The following is an 8824-nucleotide window of genomic DNA, read 5'->3' on the forward strand; positions in this document are numbered from 1 at the left end:
TGTTCACTAAGAGCTAGCAAATATGATTCCAAATGCTTTCCAACTAGCCCAAGTTTCCGCCTAAGCTTTTGCCTGGGCTGCGAGGATTAAAATATATGGTACGGGAAAAACGTGAGCCAGGCGGTCAACAGAAGCTGGCGGAGCGTCGGGGAGCCATGGTGAGGAAGAGAGAAGAGCAACTTCAGTTATTTGTGGGTTCTGCAACCCCGGAAAACAGCTCTCTTTGTGACGAAGTATGATGAACGAGTTCGAACGCAAACAACACACGACCTTGTCATGGCCACGATCAAGAGACGGTTACGTGTCTTTGGCTGGCTGCCTCGCATTCCGCAAAGCTTTTCTTCCAGGTTCCGCTTGGCACGTTGCTAACTGCGGGGTGCCGAATATTTTTCGACCTCTTGTGTTGTTGGCTCTTTTCGGCACGGTTGCCTTTTTCTTGTCTAAGAAAACAAACCCTTGGAGCCATTCGTCCAACAACATTCATTTTTCCAATCGACATCATTCCCAATTAAGACCTCTAGTACAGGTTCCCGCACTCTATGAAGTCTCCTCTGAAGGTGAATGGGCGAAATTTCTTATATTTATTTCCATTTCCAAATCTCTCCGAAAATTCCAGAACAAAACTTTTATTAGACACTTGTGAAGCATCTTCACCATTTACTCGATCTAGCTGGGGCATTGCCTTGGGAAAGGTGGGGGGGGGGGGGGGGGGGGGGAAGGCAAAAAAAGAAATAATCAATCAAAAATACACCATCAGACAACGACGGCGTAAATAAAAAGGAAGCTGTCGTGAAAAGAAAACAGAACCCTCGAGGGCAAAAGTAGCAGAACCACCTCCAAGTTCCGACTCGTGCCATCTGAGAACGAACCTCTGGTGTCGAAGCGGGCTCAGTGCATCGGTCTCGACACCAGAAGTCTTTTGTCAGGTGGCGCCACCACGCAGACTGGCACGGGCCGGAACTTGGAGAGGAGGTCTGCTACTTTTGTCCCCCATGCATACACAGCAAAATAAAGCATTAGGTGTGCTTTCAATCTTGCGGGAATACCTGTAGTGTCACACCGATTCCATTCTTTGTTGTATTTCGGCTGTGAAAAAGTATTTGTTAAAGGTGTTAGTTGATCCATGAAAACGTTGCATGCTCTGGTGCTGTGGTACTAGACCCACGATGGTCTAGTAGCACGAAAAAGTCGAACATAACTACTGTTTTATGCATTACGCTTTTTGCTCACTGCACTGGTACAAACAATTACTGCTATTAACCGCACATACCACTGAAACGTGAATACGTTTATCTTTCTACTGAGCTAAAACGTGTTTTTCTGCCACAAACAGGAGGACTACAGCGATCGCGCAAACATTGTAAAAAAATGACCAGTGGCTGCGAATGCAGATGTAAATGCAGATGCTTTGCTTCCGCTTCCTGTTACGTTTTTGCCTCGGCTATCTTTTCCGTAGGCTGTGGCGACCTTCCTATGGATGCAGGAGTGACCGATAGTGCCCCGGACAGTACCCCGGTTTGTGCCCCGGATAGTGTCCATGCCCGGACTCTCGTGTAATGCACCTAGAACTGTAGTAGTTTAATAAAGGTCGCCCTGGATCTGCTGAAAGTATTTTTGGAGATTTTCTATTGTTGAAAGTATCCCAGTGCGTGAGCTTAATCTTAAGTGGCCTCGTTCTCACTTTCGTGACCGAAATGATGGCCCCACAGACGCCACAGAGGTACTGCGGACTGCCCACGCAACCTACAATCTCGCTAACAGCCGATCAAATATATTCCGACCAATTATCGATGGCGATTTCTTCAGCAGTTACTCGCTCCTCCTGACTGGGCAGGCGCGGTGGCGTAGTGCAAGGTAATTGAGTACGGCATATCAGCCAGAGTTTGCCAGGTGCCTGACACTTGTTTCTTTCCCTGGCCCTATATATTAGGACTCATTTCTCTCGTTTTTCCTCACTATAGGTTACTCAGTCATTCATTCGCGTCAGGCACACAAAGGTAGGTTAGGGGAGACGCACAGGTACCGACCTATCGGGCACTCCTGAAGGTGCAGTTTGGAAGTGTGCGTGCGTGCGTGCGTGCGTGCGTGCGTGAGTGCGTGCGTGCGTGAGTGCGGTAAGGGTGAGGGGGATTGGGGTCTGTATTTGAACCATGTACTTCTTGGCCTTTTTTTCGCCGAAACATGGGATTCAGCATGGTTTCCCGATGTGAAATTCCCTTGCCCCTGGGAACGCAACAGCACAGGAACAGCGCAACATTCGAAGGTGCAGACGCTCCCTTCGCTACCGTGATGTCTTCGTTGATCGCGAATGAAGTTCAACGACGACGCGCCTGATCCGTCGCTGTTACCCGCGACGATCGGATTCGGGACGCCGGATGAGACCGCCGCCGCGGCGTGCAGATGATTACGATGGCGGCGAATACTCAACTAGAACGACGAGCCTATACACCCCTTCCCCATCGGCAAGAGCGAAGTAGTCGAACAGCGGAAAGAACTGGCTGGCAAGCGTGCAGGCTGTCTTCGACGATGAGCTCTCCATGCCCGCTTCTTCTGGAGAGCACGGACGATAGCAGACAACGGCTGCGGTGGCGCGCTCCAGTCGTAATGCATGCGCCGCGCGGGGCCGCTACCGGCGAGAGCGCTGACGCCATGGCTGACGCTCTTCTGATGCTGGCCTGTGCTGGAGGCCTGACGGTGGAGGCGGCGCCGGCCGGTGCTGCCGCCGTGCGGCCGTCTCGGAGAAGGCGCGACCGTTGCGCGCGCGCAGGTTGGCGAGAATTCAGATGGTGGTTCAGATCAAGGAGGTTATAATAAAACTTCTGGAGTGGAGGTCCCCTATGCATGCATGCAGAAACAGGTGAAGCCAGCCAGACCGACCGGCGGCCATCTTGCCAGGGGCGAAAGCAGGCCGTGGTGAAATGCGCTCCAGCAGAGAACGACTAATTTTGCGATTTTTTTTCGCTTCAGCCGCAAGATTAAGTGAGAAACATCGTCTGGTAGGGATGTTGCTTCTAAGGGCACTAAATTCGCTTGTATAGTCTCCCTGATTTTCGCGTGAATTTGCCTGAAAGGCTCTGGTAGGCGATTTCTCCTGTTAACTGTCGCTGCCTTTGAAAGCTGATAATTTTCTGAATAAATCGCGTAAAGCGTGTCGTTTCAGCTAATCATGCAATGAAACATTATCAGTGATAGGACGGAAAATTAACTGACGAGCATTACAGTTCTGTAATACATGGTAGGGTTCTCGAATATCTAAAATATGCGGAAAGAAATGAAAGGAACTGCAATAGTTGAGCAGACTGTCATTGCTGCCTGGATTAAGATCTGCCGTACATAGACCTGATCAGCAGTACTACTGACACCATTTGAATACCAGAACTGCTTCATGGTGCCATAAAGCTGTGTATTCAGTTTGTGTTTCAATTTAAGCCGAAAGGTTGTTTAAACATGAACAACAGAACCGCGCTTTACTCTCATTTAATCAGGGTTTATTCATTCTATTACAGGGTTCCATGGCAAATTAAGGTAGAAAGGCAAATATGAAAAGCAGCAAGTTACGGAAACAAAAACTGACACATAAAGAGCACTCTCAAGAAGAGCAATGCCGACTATCTGAACCTGGCGTATCTATACTGCATTGAGTAATGCATATATAGACCAGAGTCACTGATTCTTAAAGATAATTAGTCTGGACAAGAGAGTGCGCACCTTCTCTTTGCAATTTCCTCGGTTCATCTCCTTAGCAATGTGACGAATTCTGACCTTCAGATAGAGTTGTGCAATTTTCATGGACAGGTAAATATGTTATCTAATGGGAAACATGATAACATGGCTCGGTATACGCTCCATTCTAGCAAAATAAAGTGCTTAAAAATTGGCTGTGGCTTAGCTGAGGTCAAGCCTGGATATCTCGAAGCGAAAAGCTGCGGCAAGGTGGAGGAGGAGCCGCGCGTGTAGTGAGTACGGTGCTGTCTTAGACGGTTGCTTTAGAGACATGTACTGTGGCGTGCGTTCCTCTCGGGTGTACACCAAAATATGAGAGACAGGCATTTTCTTTCCTTAAAAGCAATTTTCATTTCATTTTCCTTAGGGCCCTTACGGCGCCCGGTTCCGGTGTCCACCGTGACATCACGCAGTTCGCGCATGCGCACCTGTGGCTTTTTCTCACGGGGCCCACGCTACGCTAGCCTCGGTGTTGACTAGCCTAGTGAAGCTTTTCGCTTCAAAAGCGCGATGTAATTTTCACAGTTGTGTTCGTGCACATGCACTATGGTGTCGGGGGCGGTTGCAGGTGCGATCGACCAAGCCTAGTACACTGCTGCGCAAATACAAATGAAACGTTATTCCTGGCGCCTTGATGCGATTCGTACATCCAAGTGCGATGCACGACCCCACCATTGACAATGCAGTCGCTTGCTGTCCGTTGAAGAAACAGTGCACTAGCACAACTGCAACAAAACACCACGGAGCCACTAAGCTATACGGCGGACGCTACGCGTCCTGGCTGTTTTCTGCCCCTGGTAACATGGCGCCGCATCAGTGAGCGCCGGCTTCACTTTTCGAGCGCCCCCTCCACTCCAGAAGTTTTAATATAACCTCCTTGGTTCAGATAGACAGCAGGGCAGGAGTTGTTTCATTCCTCCACGGAGCAGAGCTCTCTCTCTATGTCTCTTTCCCAGGCCTCTCTTTAGGTGGGGTTGCTTTCTCTTTCAACAATGTCGTTTTCTACATTCGCGCCTTTCATTCCCATATGTTTTGTGTTTGTTTAGAGCGCGCCGCCGCGGACTACTGTCAGTCTGTCTGTAAGGAGGAAGAGTAGCGAAGGGAGAAAAGTGGGAGAGCAAAGCGAAGGGGTGATACAGACTCCGCAGATTCTTTGTCTTTTTATTATTTCTCATTGTCCCTTTGTTTTCGCTTAGCTACTCAGTTGTGGCGGTGACGAGAGAAATCGCGTTCGCTCTCTTCTCAGTTCACTTTCCCGCCGGTGTAATAAACTGCGTGTCGTGCCCGCGCCGTAAATAACAACTCCCTTTCTGTTACCGTATTCCTTTTTTTTTTCTGTCTTCGCCTCTGCTGATGCCCGGTGCCTCCTCGCTGTCCTTTCTCCTCTCACTGTACGATTCTGTCTGCGAACGGGGTTTTACTGACATTCCTTCGCACTCAACACGCTATGTCAAGTCGACACGATGCTTAATATGGCTACTGTTTCCTCTTTCACAGCCACAGTCATTACATGGGAGACCCCACGACATGCACATGAAGCCCCGCTTTAACAAAGCCGCACGAACGTGTCGGCGTGGCATACCGGTAGCGAGTATGACTCGCAACCTGAGGGTCAAGGGTTTCCGATGCGCCGCTAGTGTGGCTAACGCCATCTGTAGGAGCCTGCAGCCACCTTTTCGGACAGCCCGGATTTTTCCTTCACGCCGATGACAACGCTGACACTGGCCTTTCTGCGACACGGGGACTTTAATGAGTGAAGAAAGTTGGGCGAGTTGGTATAAATTCATAATTTACAACAGCCCCAGATAGCACGGACAGAAGGGAGAACAGACAAGACAGGCGCTGACTTCAACTTCACTACAGGAAGGGAAGAATATATACTGCACGAACCTTGCAAAAAAAAAAAAATACAAAGCCCGCCAAGCAAGGCGCGAATTATCCACGCAGGTGTCCACCAACAATAAAACATTCTGGCCAGAGGAAAATAACCCTGGACGCGTCCTTATTAACGCTGTCATCTCAGATAGGTACTCCTCAGGAAATCTTATTCATTTTGTGAAACCACCACAGACGGGTGACCTATTCAAGTGTCTCCAAAATTTATACATGCCTTCACGCTGTCGCAAACAAAACAACTAGCCCCAGAGCCCACCCCAATTACGAGGTTGCTCCTCTTTAATTTCCTCCTCTTACTTTCTTCCTTTCTTAGGTTAAACTGGTAGCCTTTGCGCGACCTCAACACCGCTTGAACTCTTTATTTATTTATTCTCGCTCGGATCGCCCGTACTCCGCGGCATCACGGTCTGTAAACGTTTCTCAATATAAAACTCAAAGTTTTCATTTCATCGTTTACACTCATCCATTCCTGACACATGCGCAAAGTTAACGCAAGCGTTTCGAAGATACTCTCCTTCCTACGCATCGGCGAGACAGATGCCAGTGAGTGTGCCCGTAGTACATTCGATAGCAGGACGCTCGGTCTTCTCGGTATCTGTGCATGTTACCCCTGCCACCTCCGTGGGCTTTATCATAGCCTGCTCACGGCAGCACGTTTCCACGTGAGCGTTCGATCTTTCTAGGCTGCTCTTTGCTTCGTTCGCCCCGTTCAGCTGCAGCAAGTGGCAACGTTCGGAGGGTGTTCTCAGCACCACTGGAGCGGCCGTCCCTACTTTTATGCGAAGCATACTAGCCGCACAACCGAGCTCTTACTTGCTGCGCCGCGCGCGGCCGCGTAGCTACCACTTGACCTACATCGGCGCACCACGTGATACGACGTCACAACAGCTGTGAAAGCTGGGGCTCAACTCGTGCGCTCGCTTGCGGACGCGCAGCCTCCACCGGCGGCCGAACTCCCGCTCCTTCCGCTAGGGGCGCTGACGTCACAACAGCTGTGAAAGCTGGGGCTCAACTCGTGCGCTCGCTTGCGGACGCGCAGCCTCCGCCGGCGGTATGCTTCGCATCCTAGGCTTAACCATAAGCTAAGCCAGGCCATTTTTTACCTTGGATGAAAGGTACTTGCAGCAGCCACCACGTCGGCCGAGAGCCCATCGTTCCAACTTTTCTGTTTGGCCAAAGAACTCTTACTCCCAGTGGTCAGCCAATGGGCGTAATGTATTCAAAATTTTGAGTTCACAAACAACCGCTAATAGTTCCAAGAAAGAAAGGGTGCTTGGCCAGTACATATAGACAAACGACACTTGTAGGATTGAGTGAAGTGGCGGTGCTCGGCTTCTTGTGTGCGTCATACGGTCGCTTGATGGCGTCACTACTTTTCCTGCCATCGCTGGGATTTTCTGTCCCATTTGCGAGTACACACGCAGACACACACACACACACGCATAAGCCGCCGGCTTCTCTAGTATGGGACTAGCAAGGCTTTCGCTTTAAAAAAACTCAGGGGATCCTCGGATGTACTTGAATGCGCTAGTAGCCAAACGTTCGTTATATCTAAAATCCGAGGTTGACACAGTGAGCTTCGTTATATCGGATGTTGTACACTAAAGTTCGTTATATCTGAGTTGGTATAGAAAGGTTACATGCGAGGGCAACACAAGAAAGGTCGTTGTATCTGAAGTGGCATACTCAGGCTCGTTATATCCGAATTCAGTATAGTTAGTTCGTAGCCCGGCGGGCGGGTGTCCACCTCTCACTGTGGCTACTGAAAGACGGCAGTCGCAGTTTCCGTTAGCTCACACGCTTCAATGCGAATGCATTAATAATTACGCACTTATCCAATTATAACAAAAACATATGTACACTTTGCAAACATATCTGCATCTTAACACATATTTGGCATCGTTTTATGTTCGTGTTTGCAATCGTAGCCGAAAAAAACTCCAAACAGAAAAAACTCGCAGTCTCACCCATGCGTACACTGGACTTACACCCCGGCAATGGAGTTCATTTAATACTCTGAAATTACCGCTTCTTCGACCATTTCTGTTTCAGGAAGCTCCCATTGCATTTGTTGTTGCTCTCGAGCCGTTGTGTCTTCAATCAATGCTGCCTTCTTGGTCATCGACTACTTCTTCTTTCCAAGCTCCTTCCAAGCTCACGTGCGTACCATCGATGATGTATGCGTGGCCATTCATGCACAATGCACGCTTGCAACGACACGAGTGCTCTCGAGACAGCTCGGCAAGGTGACAAGGTCGTAATGCAGCACCCACCAGGACAGGGCGAAGAAAGTAAAAGCGGTGGATACAAAAGCCGCAATCGGGCTCTCCCTTGTTCGTTCTTCCTTGGCGCGGCAACTACCCAGTAGGGTGAGTGCGTGCGTACGTTCGATATCGAGCTGCGGTGTCGGAGTGTGCGGCCCTCTGGGAGCGGTGGAGAGGCGATAAGAGAAGAAGAGGAACAGGGGGAGTTGCAGTGTGCTTGCACAGGCGACGAACTCGTTCCCCCTCTGAACGCGCCTCGTCGAGAAGAAATCGTCCTTCGTAAAAAGCGTGGGTGCCTCCACTTTGCGGGTGTGCTGCCGCACGTTTTACACACATCGTCGGCCGACCGGCAGCTTCTGGAAAATAGAGAGGGGGGGGGGGGGGGGGGTAATAGGGGCGGAGGAGGGTGGTAGTGGAGGAGAGATCGGGAGTATCGACTCGGCTGCTCTTGCTAGCAGCGGTTTCGTTGTATTTTAACGACTTTGACTCTTGCGCTATCTGTTGTCTCGGTTCCCTCCGGCTGCTTTTTGTTGTAGGTGAGTTGCGTTGAATGTGGAAGGGGAGAAAACGAGAGTTCTTCTATGGTATCTGCGAGTAACGCAACGCAACGCGACGAGTTTTGTTGCGACGAAAACGAAATGATAAGAGAACTAAATAAAAAAAGATGGTGTCCGGAAAGAGGGGAACGCACTTTGTATTAGCCTGTTGCGCGCGCGTAGGTATATCAGACTAGGTTCCGAAAGATTAGGCGAGCAGGTGTTAGGGAATAGTTTGCTTCTCTTGATTTGCTTGTCTAGGAAGTGGTTTCCTTCGGCGTGGTGAAAATGGTGCCTGCTGTCGAAGCTGTTCGGCACATGTTTGTCCGACCTAGCTATTTAGTTTGCTTTCTTGCAGTTTGTTTCATCCCGGGATGGAGTGTGGAGAGTTGTCGCAGATGTTCT

Source organism: Amblyomma mixtum, chromosome 8 (genome assembly GCF_055824585.1).
Source record: "Amblyomma mixtum isolate Tamu chromosome 8, ASM5582458v1, whole genome shotgun sequence".
Classification (NCBI taxonomy): domain Eukaryota; kingdom Metazoa; phylum Arthropoda; class Arachnida; order Ixodida; family Ixodidae; genus Amblyomma; species Amblyomma mixtum.